Below are 20,140 nucleotides of genomic sequence, written 5' to 3' on the forward strand. Positions count from 1 at the left end.
AAAAAAGAAAAAAAAACTGGCATTTCGTACCAAAACAAACAGCGGTGTCATTCCGATTCTTTCAACTCCTTACTCCCAAATTTGCACAGCCTAAACCAAAGCGCAGATTTTAAGCTTATTTTTGAAGTGACACAAAAAATACTTCTGATTTTATTACCCTCTGAAAACCCCCACGTTCTGCAGGTGCACGAGGCAGAAGATGCACAGGTACTATCTCAGGTGTCTCGCCAGAGAGCACAGCGTTAAAAACCTCTTTGCACAGACAAGCTGCATTTAAGCTTTTCAGACGGTATTATTAAGTCCGTTCCGCTGGAATACAGCGAGCGGAAACAGCTTCTCTTTCTGCATACGCAGATGTGATCAGTGGCGAGTGCCGAGAGCCAATTCCTTTATGCCATGTGCAATATTCTCCCTCTGAAACACAGAGCAGCAACAGGGGAACGAAGAGAAAAGGCAGAGTCGTCCTATATGGCATCTTGAGGACTAGATAGGGAAAGACAGGTCCAAAATACCTAAAAGGAAAATTATCGTAAAGTTTGCAGATTTCGTGACCTGCGTCAAGTGTTTTTGAAACATCTTTTTCCTTTTTCCTAGCGGACGCGGCTTCCACCAATTCCCAGTTTCTCATGGAGAACAAGAAATTAAGCTTTCAACCTTTTTCCTAGACGCAACCCGGACTTAGTCCCACCAGTAACGCAGCACCGCGAAGTCCTAATGCTGGACCAAGACCCTTCCCTACCACGCAACTGGCATCCCCCCGTGATGCCCCTTCTCCTGCAGCACCCTTTGCCCAGGGCGCTGAGCTCTACACCGTCGGCAGCTCCTTCGCTCTTCCCTTGGCCCCTTCCAGCCCAGGAGGGCAGCCAAAAAAGAGTCAGCAAGTGAGTCACCAGCAATGGAAAGACTTGTGCCGCTAAGCCCAGCTCCCGGCCCCGGCTCTTCCAAGTGACACAACCATTTTGGCACTTGGCCCTCGCTCTCTCTTTAATCTATAGATCTACAACCCTCGCGGCTTTGCTCCGGAGGTATCTCAATGTCACATATACTCCTTGGTCCCCTTCTCTCCCCCCACCGCTGCGGGACAAAATAGTCTGTGGGGCTGAAGGAAGAAAAACAGAGGTGCCTCTTGAAGCTGCAGGAGCCCGTCTTAAATCCTGACACTTTTGTGACATGAAAAGCTTCGGGGGGTGGGGGGAAGCGGCGAGCTAAGGAAAGCAGCAAGAGCCTCGTGCTTGTCAGGAAGGTAGCGGGGAGTTAACGCCAGCCCCGGCAGCTCCCCGGCCACGGGCAGCCTGCAGCTGTGGGACTGCCCTTTAGAGTAGGTACCAAAGGCAGCGCGTGCTGGGGGCAGCCGAGAGCAAATGAAATGGGAAATGCTACACGCTCATCGTTAGTAGGGAATCACGGAGAGGGAGGGAAGAGGTCGGAGCTGAGACTGGTGGGGGGCAAATGCCCCCAGGAACAGCCTAGAGCAGGGTGCATTTGGCTCCTGATGGCTGACTTTGGACTGGAAGCACAGCTCAACGCCAATGGCCAAGACGTTAAGACTCCCAGAACGCCACCCACTCTGTATGGAGACGTTTCGACCCAGATCCTTACCCTAATCTTATTTATAAAAGACAATTTTCATTATCTTTTAGCACGCAGCCCTGCTTTGATGCACTGCCCCACCTCACGCTGTCGACTCTCCCGCAGTCCATACCCCCCTCCCTGCCCAGACGGCTATTCCCCAATTCCAGTTGCTTTTGCTCCCAGCGCTGGCTCTTCCGAAGTCCATCTGTGAAAGCTCAGCATAATCCGTAAGGCCTGGGAATTTACACGCAGCAGAGGCTTAAGCATGGAGAAAGTGTTCCCAGCAGATTGAGGAGAGTTCAACACGCCATTTCCAAACCCAGCAGAATCCTGGGGAAACCTGTCCGTGGAGCTTCGGGAAGTCTGTGGAGAGGAAAACAGCCCCGGGCAAAAAAAAAAAAAAAGTCTGAGAAATTTACTGAGGTTGGCTTGGTACGTGGTTGTGCAGCAGAGCTGGGTAAATGAAGATCTCAGGAAAAGGTTGGTTTGGTTCAAGCCAAAACAAACTCTTTCCAAAAAATGAATAAAGAAACTGAAAAGCAGATCCACAAATAGCCTCAGCCCCTTCCCTGCTGTTTCCAAAACTGCACTTCTTTTGGTGAGTTAAGTTTTTGGACCTCCTACAATGAAACAGCCACCGCCGAACACGAACAGAGGAACCGAGAGCACGTTCAAATAAACACTCTCCTTGTGTATATTTGAATCTTTCATCATGTACTAAGTTTCTGTGTAGGACTTATTTGTATTTGTAAACTCGGAGATAAAGGTACTCGGAGAGTTTACTTCTTTCTAACATCACACATCCAAGTAACCGTGGAGCACAAATCCCCTACAGACCTGTTTACCTTTTCCCCCCGTATTTCTCTTACTTCAACATCCTCCTGCCCAAAACCAACAATAACAAAGCAAGCGAAGGAAACTGAATACAAACAACCTCGTTAGCGCGGTGCCGGTCTGCAAAAGAGTTCAAGGATCCAGTCTACAAATCCAGCCGTAAGATTCCAGAAATGATTGCGGGACTGGCAGCAGCAAGAGATTAATCATGTTTAATGATACTTTGCTTCCCCCCCCCCGCCCCCAAATTAATTCAGGTCTTCACGAACCGTTTGATTTCAAAAATGGGTGAAGAAAACTGGCAGCGACACAGAAATGGGGCTGCTGGGTTCAGTGTGAGCCCACGGCCGTCGAGCGTTAGACCCCTGCTTCCCCACGTGGTGCCGAACAGACCAGCAGCCTGGTGGGACGCCGCTTCGAGACGGAAGAATTCCCAAGAAACCAGCAAATAAAGAGGACAGAATGCAAAGCGAGTCCATCTATCTTTGCACCATAGAACACAAACTTGGGAAAGACGGGCTGGAGACGTGCATCAGCGTCTCCAAATTTTCCAGCCCGGCCTCCTCCGAAATAAAGACGTTACCAAAAGCATCCCACGAATTCTATCCCGCTATCGTTTTACCTATCGGCAGTGAAATAGGGCATTTGTATTTTTTTTGTCCTGACAAATGCTCGCTGCAGAGGACAAAGTCTGACAACTGGCCCAAAACACAGACCTATTTCAAGCACTTTTCACCATCTACACCCCACCCGGGCACCCACCAGATGGTTTTTAGGGGAAAGCCATGGGGTGCAGGGAATGCACAGCCTGCCTGAGCAAAGGGGATGCCAAAGCTCCTCCTGCGATCGACTCCTTTTCTGCTTAATAATGGGACAAGCAAAAAGAACACAGGGAAAAATAACCACATTCCTTCAAAAAAACGCCTCAAAATGTTCCTTGTGAATTATATGCACAGAAAATCATTTGTGTGGGCTCTCATTTTATCAAAACCATCCCGCTTCCTATGTCAATAAAGGGCCATTACCGGTTACATGATATTTCTGGCTTGTAACTTGATGTCTTGCCCATATTTCTTTGCACTGGAATCAAAAATGTCTTGTCTGTGAAGTGCAGGTCAAATAATCTGGGTTTTACAGTTTTTGGCAGCTCAGGGATTGTTGTTTTTTCTTTCCCTTCACAATTGCTCGCTTTCTTAAAGCGGTCAACATCTCTGCCCTTGGTTATCTCTTCTCTCCCCTCACGAAACCCGTGATATTACACACCACGCATCCAGGACAAGCCTCCGGACAAGGACGAGGGCTGTGCCACCATTCAGCGAGACCTGGACAGGCTGGAGAGTTGGGCAGAGAGGAATCCAATGAAGTTCAACAAGGTCCTACACCCCGGGAGGAATAACCCCATAGACCAGTACAGGTTAGGGGTTGACCTGCTGGAAAGCAGCTCTGCAGAGAGAGTCCTGGTGGACAACAAGTCGCCCATGAGCCAACAACATGCCCTTGTGGCCAAGAAGGCCAATGGTCTCCTGGGGTGCATCAAAAATAAAACAAAAAAATATGGCCAGCAAGTCGAGGGAGGTCATCCTCCCCCTCTGCTCTGCCCTGGTGAGGCCACATCTGGAGCACTGGGTCCAGTGCTGGGCTGCCCAGTTCAAGATGGACAAAGAACTACTGGAAAGAGTCCAGCAGAGGGCTACAAAGATGACCAAGGGCTGAGACCTGGGGCTGTTCAGCCTGGAGAAGAGCAGACTGAGAGGGGATCCCATCAATGCTTATCAATATCTGAAGGGCAGGTGGCAAGAGGATGGGGCCAGACTCTTCTCAGTGGTGCCCAGCGACAGGACAAGGAGCAACGGGCACAAACTGGAACACAGGAAATTCCATCCCAACATGAGGAAAAGCTTCACTTTGAGGGTGCCAAAGCACTGGAAGAGGCTGCCCAGAGAGGCTGTGGAGTCTCCTCTAGAGATTCCAAACCTGTCTGGATGCGTTCCTGTCCAACCCGCCCTGGATGACCCTGCTTTGGCAGGGGCTTGGACCGGGTGATCTCTGAAGGTCCCTTCCAACACCCGCCAGCCTGGGATTCTGTGAAGTCTCCATTATTGCAGCAGGAGCCATGGGTACGGAAACCCACACAGCCCTAGGCAGGTCTTCTGGGGGACTGTCAGCAAGGAATATAACCAGGGACTTAAATCCCCCGAGTGGTTTGCACACACCTTGAGTAAGGCCGAATGCAGGGTCTGATCCTGCCTCAAGAGGCCACTTCCCTCCTCTTGGATACAGAAATCAAGAGTAATTTCCCCCAAACTGATGGGGTTACACAAGCGGAGGACCACATGAGAAGGGGAAGAGACACCCTGCTGCATCCCTGCTCCGGGATTAGTTTCCTGACCGCTTTACCTTCACGATAACTTCAGCTCCTAGATGGCAGCTCCGCGATAGCGGAGTTTTGCCGGCTCGCCTCAACAAATGGGGCTTTATCAGGTTTTATTAATTACACTGTAACTACCTCCGCATTGATGTTCCTCTTTCTAGTGATTTCTTGGTCTCTGGGAGCTGCTGATATCACGTGTCTCCTCTCGGGCTATTTGATATCATGATACATCTGATTCTTTCTGTGCTTTTCCTGCTGATTGCGGTCCCTCCCATCGCCTTTGTAATTCTTTACCTCTGTGCATCAGCAGCGCAGAGGCTTCCCTCCGCCTTTCAACCGAAGCCAAAATTGTCCTTGTCCAGCTGGGTCTGCCATTAGTTTTATTTTAGTTTCACGTCCATCTCGGTCCGGCGGATGGGGAGGAGGCAGATGCTTTGCCGTGGGGCTGCAGTCAGGCTCCCCGCTCCTCTCCTTAGTTTAGGAACACCATAAGCAGGACCAGATTATGAATTTCTCCGGATTGTTTTGAATCTGGAAGGAGGAAATAAAGCGCAGAGTACCTGGGATCCTGGCTTTACCGCCTCAGTTTACAGCTTAAGGGAGAAATAAGGGCCCTTGTGTTTATTTCCCAGCTCTCCAGGGGCTCTTCCAGCGCTACATTAAGTGAAAACAGATGAGCTGAGGAGTACACTAACCTCAATGTCTCCTTGGGACACCGTCTCCAACCCTCTTGGAAGTCAATATCCTTGAAGGAGCATCCAATTCCCTGAAAGGTGAGGTTATTCCTAATGAATCTCTCCCGGGGAGCAAGAGAAGGGAGGTGGAATTTTTGCACATGCAACTGAAAATCCTGGAGATGGCTTTTGGCTGAGCTGCGCTAATAAATAAGGACTAATTTTTGAGAGCATAACTCATGCTGGTGGGAGATAAGAAAGGAATGCAAGTTCCCTCCGAGACCAGCCTAGGAGAGAGTTATCCTCTGAGATCAGAGCAGAAATCATCGAGTCAACAGCAGAGGCCAGTCCCCAATAATAAATCCAAGCTCCGCAGAGCAGACCCCGAATCGGCGGAGCGAGGCACCGACCCACCCGGCAGGCAGCAGGAAAGCAGGAGACATGCCAAACTCTTGTCCCGCAGCAAGAGTTTGGTGTTTGCAACACAAACTCCATTTAAACAGCAGGCCGTTTATCTCGGCTATGAAGCGAACACATTCCTCCAAGGTGAGGCAACGGGCCCCGCGGACGGGAAACGCTGCGAGTCCTTCCAATAATGGTTTCAGTGGCACTCTCCTGTTTGGGGAACTTGTCAGGGAGTCAGGTCCAAGTGGTTTAAAGCTCCCAAGAAGCCCAGCGTTTCTCTGCACCCATGAGAAGAGAAGCGAGCCTCCTGCTTACCCTGCTCTTGCACAACTTCTCCGCCTGCTCCTCATTTACCAAGTGATGGAGGTTCAACCAGCATTTTGAGAAAGCGCCTCACTGCTTAGAGAACCTCATATTTCTCCCTGAACAGCTACATCTTCCTTTGTTCTCTTAGTTAAGCTTTTGGATTTATTCAAGTTATTGTCCACCTTGGAAATATCAGGCAACAACCTTTATCCCACCACCTCCAGGTTTGCCTACCTCATGCTGCTGATGTACAATCTCCATCCCTGATCACTCAGTCATCCTGAAACCATGGAAAGTGTAAATTAACCTTCTTGCCCTGTCCTTCACACTCTGGCTGCCTGTATCTCCCCCTCTCCCGCCAGCGGAAGGTTTTCCACCATTGTCTTAAATGATACTGCACTTCTGGCCTCGACAACGGTGGGAAATCCTCGGTGATTCTCAAATATGCGGCTAAATCACTCCTCAACTCGTACGCATGTCCCCAGTATTCATTTTGTAATGCTGAAATTAACTTTCAGTTGGGAATCCCGACCCAAATTCTACAATCTGAACAGGGGATTCTGTTCAGGAATCTGATTCTGAATCAGAATCCCGGAATCAGAAAGGGATTCTACAATCCCTAAAACCTGGGAAATTCTTAGCACTGGTCCTGACCCTTCCAAACCCAAATCTGGGCTTTAAAGGATTTTAGGTCTTCTGATCCTAGGTACACACTCAAAACCCTGACGAATACAAAACTGCATCCCATCCACGGGTGTAACTAAAAGCCATTCCACAGAATGTTTCCCATTCCCTGTGCTTTTCCACAGAAACCCCGTTCCCAGTCTCCGGGGGCTGTGTACGCGTCTCCCTCTCCTCATCTGTTGCGACATTTTTTTGGCAGCCGAGCCTTCGCCGGAGCAGGACAAATGGGCTGACAAAAACCCCTAGTGCAGCCTGGTCCCTTCCTGCTGCTTCGGGACACTCACTGGTTTCGCTCTTGCTGCTCTGTGCCTCCTCATGTCACTGCAGCCAGGTGACATCATGGCCAGGGATTATGAAATACCCTTCCCTGCTGGCCAGGCGGGGCACGACAGCGAAGAAACACATGTTACATGGACAGAAATAAGTGACAAATACACAACACAGCAGCAATCCTACTGCTGGTACCACCGCAAGTCCCACCAGCTGTGGCAGAGCCTCCTCACTCAACCCATCAATACATCCAGCCTCCAAGAATGCCATTTTGGTACCGTATCGTAGAAAGCAGCTGGTTCTTGTCTTTGCTCTAATGTGTGGCACGGACTGAAGGATGCTGCAGCAAAGCAGAGGCTTGGCAACACTGGGGGGGCCAGGGGCTTGTCTTGCTGGACGCCTCTTTCTTGCTCTACATGGAATATGCTCATCAACTGCTTCTAGGATCCTGCCCAACACCTAATAAGGGCTTGTTGACACAGGACGCTAAAGAATAGTCATCTGAATCCTTCTGGATTGTATTAGCTTAGTGGTATCAGGCTCCTGCGCAGGGTTATGTTCAAATCTTCATTTGCTTTGGGACGCCTGGGGTTTACACAGTCCTCTCGTGCGCTCTGACTGTCCCTCTTGGATTAACACCTTCACTCAACTCAGAAAAACCTTTTTGAAGGTTTTGGCACAGGCAGGCCAAGGTCTTTGCTTCCTTCACATGGTGTCAGAGACAGCAGGACACGCGAGGACGGTGTTAATTGAGCATTAGACCTCGTGCCAGGTCAGACTCCATCCCCAGCAGCCTCTTCTCTCTGATGGGAGCAGGACCGAGCTGCAGCAAGGTCAGAGAGTCGAGAATTCCCAGTTTAAAATTCGACACCTCCTATCAGGGAAGGCGGCAGAAAGACAGCGCTGCTCCAGAGGACTCAAGGATGTGCAGGGAAAGAAGGGAGGGGGGGATGAGTTTTCCTCCTGCTCCCCCCTAACCTGCCTGTACTGGGAGAGGGGGAAAGGGACACCACAGGCCTCTGGATAGGGGGAGCTGAAACCCAGCTCTTCCCCACGGATCAGCCCGTGATGATCCTGGAGCGCTCGCTGCACCTGCTCTGTATTTATAGATCACTCGAGTGGGAAAAAGTCAAGGCAACGGGATCGAGGAGAGAACAGGGTGGGAAAATCAGACCTCAGCTATGCAACACTGCATTTTTCTACAAGCGTATTAAATAAAAATCTTCTATATTAAAACCATAGCCACATTGTTGAAATCCTAAGGGGCTAATCCAGTTTCCTATCTAATCCCGCATCTCCCCAGCGCGTCTTCCAACAGGCTCTCAGAGATGCGCTCTAAGTGAATGGAAAGACGTGAAAAGATTCCACAGCAACCCCTTAGCCCACGCATCTTAAAAATTATAAAGGAAAGCTTCCTTGAAAGTGAGATATCTAGGGCTTTGCTGGAGGTGTTTTTTTTTTGTTTGGTTGGGTTTTTTTGTGTGGTTTTTTTTTTGTTTTTTGTTTCTTACACATCAGAAAACATGCTGTTGTGAGACAGTTACTCAGTGCATTGTCAAATCGGCAGAGACAGGCAATTCTGCCTCAGCGGGCCCTGTGAAATCTGTTTCTGGAATCGGGATGCGTACGTTAATGAAACTCACGGCACCTAAGCAGCTAAACAAGTTGAGTTTCAGCATCAGCTTTCCCATTTATTGGCAACCATACCCTCTGCTCAACACACAGTAATTGCTATGGGCTCAGGAACACGCTTGCAGGAGCGGCTCATTTCAGTAGAAACTCCAGTTTCAGAGCAATGGGCTGTTTCGGGGAGCTCAGCTCCCAGCAGTGACTCTCGGTGGCCAGATGTTGCAAGCCATCCGTCAGCACATCCCGACTGATTGGAAAATCACCTCCGTCTTTTACTGTGAGAGCCACGTCTCTCCATAAGACTGAATAAGAGGAGTAACCTCATTCAAGAAGGGAAGGAGGACTTCTTGGGACACGCGTCACCTCAAGCATACCTTGGGCGCAAGGAACCGTCTTCCCAGTTTCAAACCCACCTTGTTAATTCCAGCGGGACGGTGCCAAGGTGACTGAGGACCCAATTCAGCCCGTTACCTGGACTCCAGTGCCTCCAAAGTCACTTTTTCCAAAGCCCGTTTTCCCCCCTTCACCACCTTGCCATAAAAACCTGCAAACACCCAACATTAAAAACCTGCTGGGAATGCACTGGGATTTGTAGCAGCAAACACCGGCCAACGTGACAGAGACATCACCAAATTGCTATGCAAAGAGCTCTATTTTTAAACCTTCGCCTTGGCTACCTATTAACTCCTTTCCTCCTGGGATGCGGCGCAGAGATGCCTTTCAGTTTGCAGAAAGCAACGGCCCCGATTCCTGCCTTTTAACCTTTACGATTTGTTTTCATCTCCAGGAGGGAGAACTGCACCCCCTGGACTCCATTTCAAGGCCCGGCTGTGTTGGTTTTGGACAGTTTGGAGCCGTTTCATACTTTGCACTGGCACGGACTTGTTATACCAGCTGCTTAACAACAACACACCTGTACGCAAGCTGGGGCTGGGGGCTGCAAAGTAACCGAGCAGCCCTCTTAATTATTGCAGGGTGACGCAGTGATGTCAGCATGACCTCATGGTTTACTTTAGCCCCATGATGTGATGCGATGAAGAGCCCGTGTTTTCTCAGCTGTCCACGGGCCCTCCAGGAGACCCAACTGACCCGTGGGCAAAAGCTCCTACGTACAGGTGTCCACCTCTGGACCAGAACCGGAGCCCTTCACCCATCCCTTAATGAAGTTGCATCTCTTCCCCGTTGACGTATAATCAGTTTTCCCCTCTCGGAAAGATTTATTGGAAGTGGTTTGGGGTTTGGTTTGGCTTTCAGAACTGATGAAAAGACTCTTAATTCTCTCTTTTGGAAATCTGTGCCTTGCTACGGCTGCCTCCAACGGGCCAGGAAGCTACAAACCCAATGGCATCCATATAAAGGCTGGGAAAACATCTCTGCGGCAAGCTGAGGGCTCGTGCAGGAAAATATGAGACACGTTTACGTAATAATTATAACTCACACTCGCACAGAACCTTTCAGCAGGGGATTAAAAAGCACTTTGCGAACATTATCAACCACAACTCTTCGATGAGGTAGGTACGATTCCCCCTGCCTCGGCAGGAGAAGCCAAGGCAGAGAGAGAGGGGCGTTTTTCCAGCCCACACTTTCAGAAGGCAGCCTGCACCTTTGGAGGCCTCGGGGTTTGGATGCCAAAACCAAAAATCGCTAAAAATGAAGTCACAGGAGGCCTGACTTCCCCCCTGGATTTCATAGAGGTGATAGCTCAGGTTGTGATGACCAGTATCCTCCACGAACCAGCCCTGAAGTGTTTTGAGAAAGGCAACTAAGGAGCTCACGCACCAAATAGCGGCGGCCGCTTTTGCAATTAACACATAAGACGCTTTAACATTAGGACTAGAGTTGTAATTACCAAAGCCTGGGTATAAACGCATTATTTCAGCATTATTGTTGTGCTAGCTAGGAGAAAACCAACATGCTTTAGAAACAGTCACATGCACAGTTCACCCCATCTTCATTAATGTTTGAGTTTGTCAGCGAGATAAATACGTTTTCGCTCTTCCCCCAAAACCTAACTACTGCACTGGAAGGTACCAAGCCATGCCGGAGGCAAAAAAGAGTTTGGAATCAACCCACTTACGACGCTCTAGAAAACCGTCTCCTTCCTCTTCCCTTGCAAATAGGATTTAGCCAGGACAACGCAGAAACCCGGCGCTGTGACCGGGCTCCTCAGCCATCTCCTAGAGCCAGGGTCACCTCACGGCACAGGGGTTTTGCGAAGGTCCGATACAGGCCCTGGAGAAGGAGTATTTATTTACAGACCGCTCTTGGAAACCTGGAAAGGCCATGGGAAATCTGACATTTAACCACCTTACTGTCAAGAGGAAAGGCGGCCCAGAGCTTGCCGCAAGGGTTAATTCACTAGCCCTGCTCCTAACAAACATCGACAGACCTCAATTATGCTGCCCACGTTTTAAGAGGGCCATAAAACATATATTGCGTTGGCAAGATAGTCAAAAGCACCCCCGGGACTTGTGCTCTGAACTCCTTAAAGAAGTTTTACTTGATTTGATTTTCATTTTTTGGTTGGGTTTGTTTGGGGTTTTTTTTTTTTTTTTTTTTTTTTTTTTTTTTTTTTTTTACTTATCCCATACATCTGCATTATTGTGAGGTATGTGTATAAACTCTGGGAGATGAAAGAGCTTCTATCTGCAAATACCCTACCGATATAAATAGATCACACTGGACCAGAGGCATCACTTTCAAAATACCTGAGTATTCCTTACCGATCTCCCCCCACTGTTGGCACAGAACACGCTCCCAAGTCCCTAAAGCTGGGCTGAAATTAAAATTAAAGCGTGGGCTCCCAACTCACCGGGTGCTTTCAAAAGCTTTGCTCTGGACCCCTCCAGTCTCAGCTTCCCCCCCCAGCCCCCACTTTCGGCACAACCGCTCCTCAGGCATGCAAAGTAGCCTGAAAATGTGGCTGCTTTCAGAAAAGTAACTGTATAAAAATGACACCTCATTACCACAAACATCTGCCCCGCATGTTTTGGGTGAGTCATACGCGCTCCGTTTACAGAGCAGGAACACAAACACATGTTTTTTACTCCTCTGACCAACGCGGTGCCAGCGCAACTCGGGGAAAAGCCCAAGAGGGTCCCCTGTGCCTCACACGGTCATCCCAAAACCGTCCGCATGGCAACAAAACAGCCACCTCCTTCCCCACACAACACCCTTCGCGCTAACAGCTGCTCTTATTTCTTTTACAGGTAGGGAGGTAGAGGCACCGGGGTCCAAAAGGATTTTAAGATCAAGAACAGGCTGAGGAAAGAGCTTTTTGTAATATTCAAATGCCGATGTCTGCAGCACTAGGGGTTGCAAAGCCTCAGGTGCTCTTGATAGGAACATCCCTTTCATAAATTCACAGCCTCTAGGTATCACCGCTCTAAGCTTAATACCGCATTAGGCTAAGCGTGACTAATATGCAGAGAGGCCTGCTGATTAGCTTTGGGAGCAGCTACTCTTATTGCCATTTGATGAGTGGGGAAACTGAGGCACAAAGCCACGATGAGCAGACGCCCGCTGTAATTCATGACAAGTTCAGAGCTCAATACACGGAAGTATTGAGTGATGTCAAAGTACAGACTTGACCCTACACACGGGCACTTCTGCTTGAGCAGAAGATGCAGCCGTTTCATTTCAGGTGAAATAAGAACGCAAGGAGTCTCAGAACCCAAGCTGCCGTGTTTTCCTGCAACTGAACAAGCTCTACCGCTTCCCCAACCTGGGGAATGAATGATTCACGGTATCAGAGACCAACCCGAGTTCCCCACCCACACCCCCAGCACCTCAGTGACTTCAGAAGGACTCTTGGGATAAAACATAGTAGTAGGACACAGTTTTCCTAACAAAACACCTACTCCGACCTCAACCTACACCACGGAGAGACCAAGGAGAACAGACTCGGCGGCACACGTGGCCTTTGGTGAAGCTGGGAGATCGGCAAGGGAAACGGACGCTCAAATTATGATTAATCCAAGCTATCCCTAAACCTCTGCACAACTCAGACCTGGGGCTGGACCCAGCCCAGCAGCAGTTTAAGTATTACACCTTGCAACCATGTTGGAATTGCTTTCCGACAGCGTTCGCGCTGCAGGGCTGCAGCCAAGCAGACGAGATATCCTCTGCTGGAGCTGAGCAACGTGAGATTATCCATCACTAAAAATGCATCCAAAGCATCTCCTTCACTCCTACGATGGTTTTTATCTTATGGTGCCAGGAGCTACAACATCCTGGAAGCTTTGAGAAATAAGCTTGGTTTCAACAAAATATTTGGGACTTGCAATACAAGCCCCATCCAGCGATTAGTGCATCTTCAAACGCTCTGCTGAAAACAAGCCTTAAAGTCACTTACTAGAGCACCAGCACTGCAGCATCTTCACACCTCAGGTCAGTTATTAGTTATTTAAGAGAAAACACACCCCTGGACCCCCCAGACGCTATGCAAAGGCTCCAGTGCAGTCCTGCCTTCCAGTCGCAACCGGGCACAGCACCGCCAAAGGGCAAGTTCGAGCAGTTTTTCAGGCTGAAAAGGACAATAATTGAAACTCACAGGTTCTTCTGACCTGCACTTCATCACGTCATTTCGACCCTAATTTTGTACCCCCCTCCAGTTGCCATGGAGGGTGGTCACACAACCACTGAGCTTTGATGGTATCCAGAGCCCATCCGAGATCACGCTTTGGCATCTACAAATGGTTTATTCCGGCCAAAAAAGGCACCCGGGGCACAAGCTCTGATTAGGAAAAGCTGTTTCACAACGTGATGCAATTACAGGACAACTGGTGGACTCTGCCAGGAAGAGTTTATTTTGAGTGTTTTGTTTTTTTTTTTCAAAACAAAACTAAAGCAGAAAAATGTGTGATTTTTATTGCTGGTGAAAGGTGCTGGATTTGCACTCAAAGGAAGCACAGAATTGTGAAATGAGCTGGGGAGAACCGATTTCCCTATCTGATGAAGTTTTGCAGTATCCTGAATTTCTTCACATCCACATCACAGCAGCAAGAACTCAGAATTACCTTTTTTTCCCCCCCCTCCTTTAGGGATGTTACATTAGCTTTGATAACCAAGTTATCAGCTCCTGACTGTAAATCAGAATATCCAACTTAGGAATTGTCCAAAATTAAAGCGTCCATATTCTTCCCTTAAGTTTTTCAGTAGAAAAACCTCAAGTTTCCTACAAGAATTCTCATTTAACCAAAACCCCTCTAGAAAAGGCTAGTTACCAGCATGGTAAGCAAACCTCAGAAGGGGCTGGATCCTAATTTTACATCTGTGGATGAGTACCCCACGAAGAACAACTCCCCCTTGGCTTAGATTGTCTTCCCACCTCTGATGGTGTAATGGTTTGTGCTGTTATCCCCATAAGCTCTTAAATGGGTTGAAACACCCACCACCCTACTAGTAAAAGGGCATCAGCTAACACATAATTTTGGAGAAATGGGAAAAAGGAAGCCAATTTCTGCACTGGTAGCAGGAGAGAAGATGATGACAGAGGGAGGTGGGGTAAAGACCACCTCTAAATCCAACTCCCCTTTAGCTAAAGCATCTCTGACTTCAACCTAAAAGTCTGCAGCAGCAGCTTCAGCTGGCAGCTCCAACAAATCATAGAATCATGGAATGGTTTGGGTTGGAAGGGACCTCAAAGATCCTCCGGTGCCACCCCCTGCCCTGGGCAGGGACCCACCAGCCCAGGTCGCTCCAAGCCCCGTCCAACCTGGCCTTGAACCCCTCCAGGGATGGGGCAGCCACAGCTTCTCTGGGCAACCTGGGCCAGGGGCTCACCGCCCTCACAGCCAAGAATTTCTTCCCAATATCCCATCTATATATCCCCTCTTCCAGTTTAAAACCATTACTCCTTGTCCTGTTGCCACTAAATCACAGTATACACTGGCATTTTACTTGCCCTTCCACTGCAGAGGCGAAAGAGCACATAAGGCAAGAAGAATCCCATTCTACGGGAGAGAAAACAAAAATGTTCTGCTGCTTTCAACACGAATTCAGCAAGTCAGGGAAATGTCCCCATCGATGGTCCCTTCTCCAACACCCATTGTGTTAGTCAACACAGAAGCACGGACCAAGCGCAGGGATCTATGGTTTCAAAGCAAACACACAAAGCTGGGGTTGCTTTACACCAGCAGACAATGTTCTCTCCATCATTTATCTTGGCCAGCCAAGAACTCGCACTCTTGATTAACTCTGTGTTTAGGGGAGAGGCAGCGAATTCCAGGCCACAGCGCTCTGGTGGGACATACGGATGGAAACCATCACTGCTGAGCACGCAAGTGCTGCTAGGAAGTCTTCAGAGGAGTCCCCAGAACTGCTGAACCCTTCCCAGGGCACAGCCGGTCACACCAAAGCTTTAGCGTCGCCGGACAAAAGCCGTGCTGCAAAGAATAGGGCCGGGAAAGAGTTTAGGCGGTGCCAGGATGCAATCGTTCCAAAGAACTCAGAAACCACAAAATAACTTCCCCAGTCATGTACAAAAACAATCATTTTGGAAGAGCCTCCTGTGAGTACATATACTCATTTACACTCTGTTGTTATTATTATACATGTTATTCTCCATTGGTGATGAAATCCATATGTCTGCTTTTCCCTTCGTTCTTTCTACATTACTATCTGAGGCTTTGATTTATTCCCTGGCTTTCTAAATTGATTATTCAGAGCCATATAGGAGGGAAAACATGATACTAGAGACCCAGAGACAAAGTCATAAGCAAAAACAAAGGGCAAAAAAAAAAAAGAGATATCACAGTGCCAAGTATCACACATCTGTAGTGTCTCTCGACAGACGTGGGGGAAAATATCGAGCTGTTCTCCGAAATGAAGCAGACAGGGATTTATTGCAAAAACTACGGTAAACTAAACTTATTGGGCAAGGGTTAAGAAACTAAGGACGCGATCTTATAAACACTGAAGCACATACTTAACTTGATTTCAACATCAAAGACTCCTCACGTGAGTAACGTTATTGAGCATGTGTTTGCAGGGCACGAGGGGTTAGCGTTACAGTCATAAAAGTCTGAAAAGGCTGGGACAAAGAGCGCAAATAAGCAAGGATTAAAAATAACCAAAATAGAGAAAGCTGGCAAGGAACTCTTGGCAGCTAAAATAATAATAGTAAAAACCCCACATAAATTAAAACATTGTTAACATTATATATGCGAGGGATCCTCAATCTGCTTGTTTGCCAGACTGAGCAATGAGATGGTCTTGCTGTTGGGACCTTTGTTCTTTATCACCCCTCTCACTGCACGTCTAAAATTGGAGCCCCGTATATGAGAAAACAGCTTTATTTGCTTAAATCTTCTCACCCAAATGTGACAGCCTGCAGAGCAGGATGACCGCAGGATGAGCGCTGCTGGTTAAGTCTTCCCAGTAGGACCTTCTCTTCCTCGATGTGTTGAGTTTCTGCTGCAGCAGAGCCCGATGCCAGCATGCAGATGGAGCACAAGGTTCTTTATAGCTAAGAGGACATATCTACATAGCAAAAGCCAAGCTGCCCACCAGTCCTATTACTTTCACATCACTGGTAGAGCACCTGCAAGTTCCCCATCATAGATGAGGACCACACATCAACCCATCCCTAGTAACCTCAGCCTTGCTGCAATAACAGTGGTACAGAGTAGATCCAACCAAGCGAGCCTTAAACGTCCACACAGGTACCACAACACAACCACCGTAGACCATCTCCCGCTTTGAGGGGCCAGTTGTCATCTTCTGGAAAACCTCAGAAAGAGAATACGTTGCAGGAAGTTTATTACGGTTCAAAAGAGCACTTTGAAACGGTGGACTTCTGCCTACTTCTAGATGGCTCTCTGCAGCAGAGAGGAAAAGCCTCACCTGTTACTGCCCTTGTCCAACTTCTGCCAGCTCAGAGCAAGAGTAACGCTTTGAAACATCAAGCTCAAGCTGGAAAAAGTTAGAGATAGCAAGAAAGTGAGGAAAAACCCACTTACCCACAACTCGCAAGTTTCCTGTGGGAAAATTAGAATATTTTTTTTTTTTGGTGGAAGGCTGTCAAAAAAGGGATTTTTCCCATAACTTACTTTCTTTCAGGGGAAATGCTGGAGTCGCAGCCAGCTCTATTCTAAAGCTCCTAGGTTTCCAGTATTAGGCTGGGAATATAATAAAAATACGCTTATTTGGAAGAGTGCTGGTATTTCTAACTCCTAATAGAGCTGATTTTAGGACCAGCATGAACAGCTATTAGTAGTTTTTAGAAAACTGTCAATAGGAGATACAGCAGCACAGATGAAAAGTGTCAGTAGGAGCTTTAGAGAACAGTTTAGCTCCCGTTCCCTTCTCCAAGCTATTTCTTTTGCCATATTTCTCAGAGACAAATTATTAATTAGTCTCAGAGAGATGAGGAAGCTTTCGTGGCTGTCTCTGCTGTTCAACATCCACTTAAAGCGTGGTCTACCAAAACTTGGCCAAGGAGCTTGACAGCTTTGCTTCTTCAGCTACCCATTCATCAACACCGCTCCCTTTGCTCAGCTATAAACACCCACCCCAAACCACTCGGAGTCCTCTTGGCCAAAAATCGACCCTGATAAACAAGTCCCTTCTTAAGGGAAGTGGTGAGAGCTGCTCACTGGTGACCCCTTGGAAGGGGATTTGCAGAAGAGGCAGCTTCTGCTGGTTATCACACATTGGCATTTGTGGCTTCTGGGCCCTGCTCCTCCACCAACTCCTTAAATACTTCAAGTGAGACTTGCTGCCTTGCTCTGGAGTCCTCAACACGAGAAGGACATGGACCTGTTGGAACGGGTCCAGCAGAAGGCCACGAAGATGATCAGAGGGCTGGAGCCCCTCTGCTGTGAGGACAGGCTGAGAGATTTGGGGTTGTTCAGCCTGGCAAAGAGAAGGCTCCGGGGAGACCTTATAGCAGCCTTCCAGTTCCTCACGGGGGCTACAGGAAGGACGGGGAGGGACTCTGGATCAGGGAGCGTAATGATAGGACACGGGGTAACGGCCTCAAACTGAAAGAGGCTAGATTTAGATTGGATACCAGGAAAAATTTCTTTACTGTAAGGGTGGTGAGATACTGGAACAGGCTGCCCAGGGAAGCTGTGGCTGCCCCATCCCTGGAGGGGTTCAAGGCCAGGCTGGATGAGGCTTTGAGCAGCCTGGTCTAGCGGGAGGTGTCCCTGCCCAGGGCAGGGGGGTTGGAACTAGGTGATCTTTGAGATCCCTTCCGACCCGAACCATTCTGTAATTCTGTTAAGGCAGTTGAGGGTTGAAACCTTCACAGCTCAGGTAGCAGAGGACAGTCCTTTCCATTGCTCCCGCTGAAAATGCAGAGAGGGGGTTGACAAGAGATCCCCATTTCCTATAATTTAAGCAAAGTCACATCACTGCGCTTGGAATTTCATCAAGTAACTCGTTTAGAGCTTCCTCCTCTCACTTGCTCAGTGGAAAGGGCTAACAGAAGTGGAAGAAAGCAAAGCTGGGCACAAAAAGAAATTAGGGGTTTGTTCAAGTCAAACCCGTGCTTTCCTGGAATAGCTGAAGTGACAGCGCCATAGCACTGCGCTCCAGTAAACCCCAAGGCACGTTTGCTAGAGCAGTCCATATCAGACAGTCAATATCTAGGGCCTAGATCAGCACAAACTACATGCAACAAGGAATGCGGTGTATTTTTACCCCCAACTTCTTCCAGCAACCGTTAACTTCCTTCCTCTACTCTTGAGCTGTCTGGTTTTTCAGCATTTGGTACCATATCCCATGCTCGGAATTGGCAGGAAGATTAAAGAAGTCTGTAGCTCTTGTCTTCACGAAGCATTGCAAAGGGATCATGTCATGGCTAATCCCTCCCCCACCACCTATCACTTATTATTACAAGAAAACTAAATCGCCTTGGAACCAGGAAAGTCTTTTTTTTCATCTTAAGATTGTCTCCACTTTCAATCTACAGCGTAACGTTAAACCTCTCTCTCCAGTAACGCTAGCCCCGCTGGGCATCTGATCTCACCAGCCAAGAACCGTCCCACCAGAGCCGCGGAAGCGCCGGCAGACAGAAATACAGGATCCAGACTTCGGCTCCGTGGGACAGGGAGACTACCTCGCGCTCTGATAAGACGCAGCAGAAGGAAGAAAGAGCCTCAGGGATTTTCAAGACCCTGTGAAGCCTTACAGCTGGAGGAGACAGAGCAAACGCAAGGCTCGGTAGTTCCAGCTGAAGAGGTATTGCAAGAGAACACATCTCTTCCCTTGGAGGTACCATCTGGGCCAACAAACAGTAACGCGAGAGGGGCTGTGGTTCCTGAACTATGCTAGATAACACCCTTACACTGTCACCGCGGCCCAGACCCACCCTCCTCCAACCCCTTTCCCAGAAGTCTAACCTTTTTTCCGGGCATTGCTTTATTTTTTGCAGAAGAGTTTGCCTGCCTTTGCCCCGCGGACAGTGTGTTGCGAGACACTTTTGTACCCGCACCCATGATGGCATCCTCTCTGCTGCTTCATTAGTCATGGCCACTTGCAGACACCCCAAAAGAAACCCTGGAGCATCCCTTTATTTTTTTTTAAACCACTATGAGTATAAAGCAGTTGGTACCAGCCGCATTGGAGTTTACCAACACTTAACAAGGGAAGAACCATGACTAGATACAAGCTTGGGATAAGCAGAAGGAACCTCTTCACCCCCCTGTTGCAATGAAGACACCAGGAGACTCCAACTTCCAGCCCTGTGGTCTGTCCAGCCTGGGAGCACCAGGAATTTTGCCTGCTCCATGGCTTCTTGCCACAAATAAAAGCGATCACGCTTCAGGGGCTGCGCTCTCTTCCCATAGACGAGCTGCCTCTGCACATTCCCAAACAAAGCATTACACTATGTGAAAAGAAGGCACGAGCCCTGCAAAGCCCATCCCGCTGGCTAAGACAGGAAATATCTCCCATCATCTCGGCTAATCCTCCACCGATACAATGAGAAATGATGTCCAACGGCCGCCAAAAGATTATTAAGGGGAGAACAAAAATACTGCACCGCCCATTGCAACAGAGCCAAAGGCAATAAAAGGGGAAATACAAAGTGCGGCCAATGGCTGGAAGGAGGAGGGGGTGAGAAGAACAGCCGGCAATGCCTTCAGCAAAGCCCCAGCCTTGGAGTACAGGTGGTTCGAGGACACAACGGCTTAAGCCCAGCTCCCCGGGAGCCAGTATCATCCTTTTTGCTGCACCAATGCATCTGTTTCACTGGAAAACAGGCTTTCATTCCTGACAACTCGACTAATACACAGGAGAGGGCAAGAGGGCCACAGTAAGGCCCATGCACTGACGTTAAAATAGGAGCTGACTTCAGCATACAAAGCTCAAGGGTAACCAAAAGGGTCTTCCCGGCCACTCAACCTCAAGTAACACCGCATTTCACAGCGGTGTGCCAGCTCAACTT

At 48.6% G+C, this 20,140-nt stretch overlaps 1 protein-coding gene across 4 annotated transcripts in view; it reads right to left on the reverse strand.

Annotated features, from left to right (window-relative positions):
* The window catches only part of LOC141732250 (uncharacterized), a 135,715-nt gene that overhangs the window by 52,917 nt on the left and 62,658 nt on the right, over positions 1–20,140 (reverse strand). Inside the window, exon 1 of one of the 4 annotated variants that reach the window (XR_012584022.1) lies at positions 9,159–9,283. The exons of the other annotated variants lie outside the window; for them this stretch is intronic. The gene's annotated coding sequence lies outside the window, so the exon portion shown is untranslated. Of the gene's footprint in view, positions 1–9,158; positions 9,284–20,140 lie in introns of those variants that run through there. 4 annotated transcript variants of the gene reach the window in all.

The sequence above is a fragment of the Larus michahellis genome, chromosome 17 (assembly GCF_964199755.1).
Source record: "Larus michahellis chromosome 17, bLarMic1.1, whole genome shotgun sequence".
Lineage (NCBI taxonomy): Eukaryota > Metazoa > Chordata > Aves > Charadriiformes > Laridae > Larus > Larus michahellis.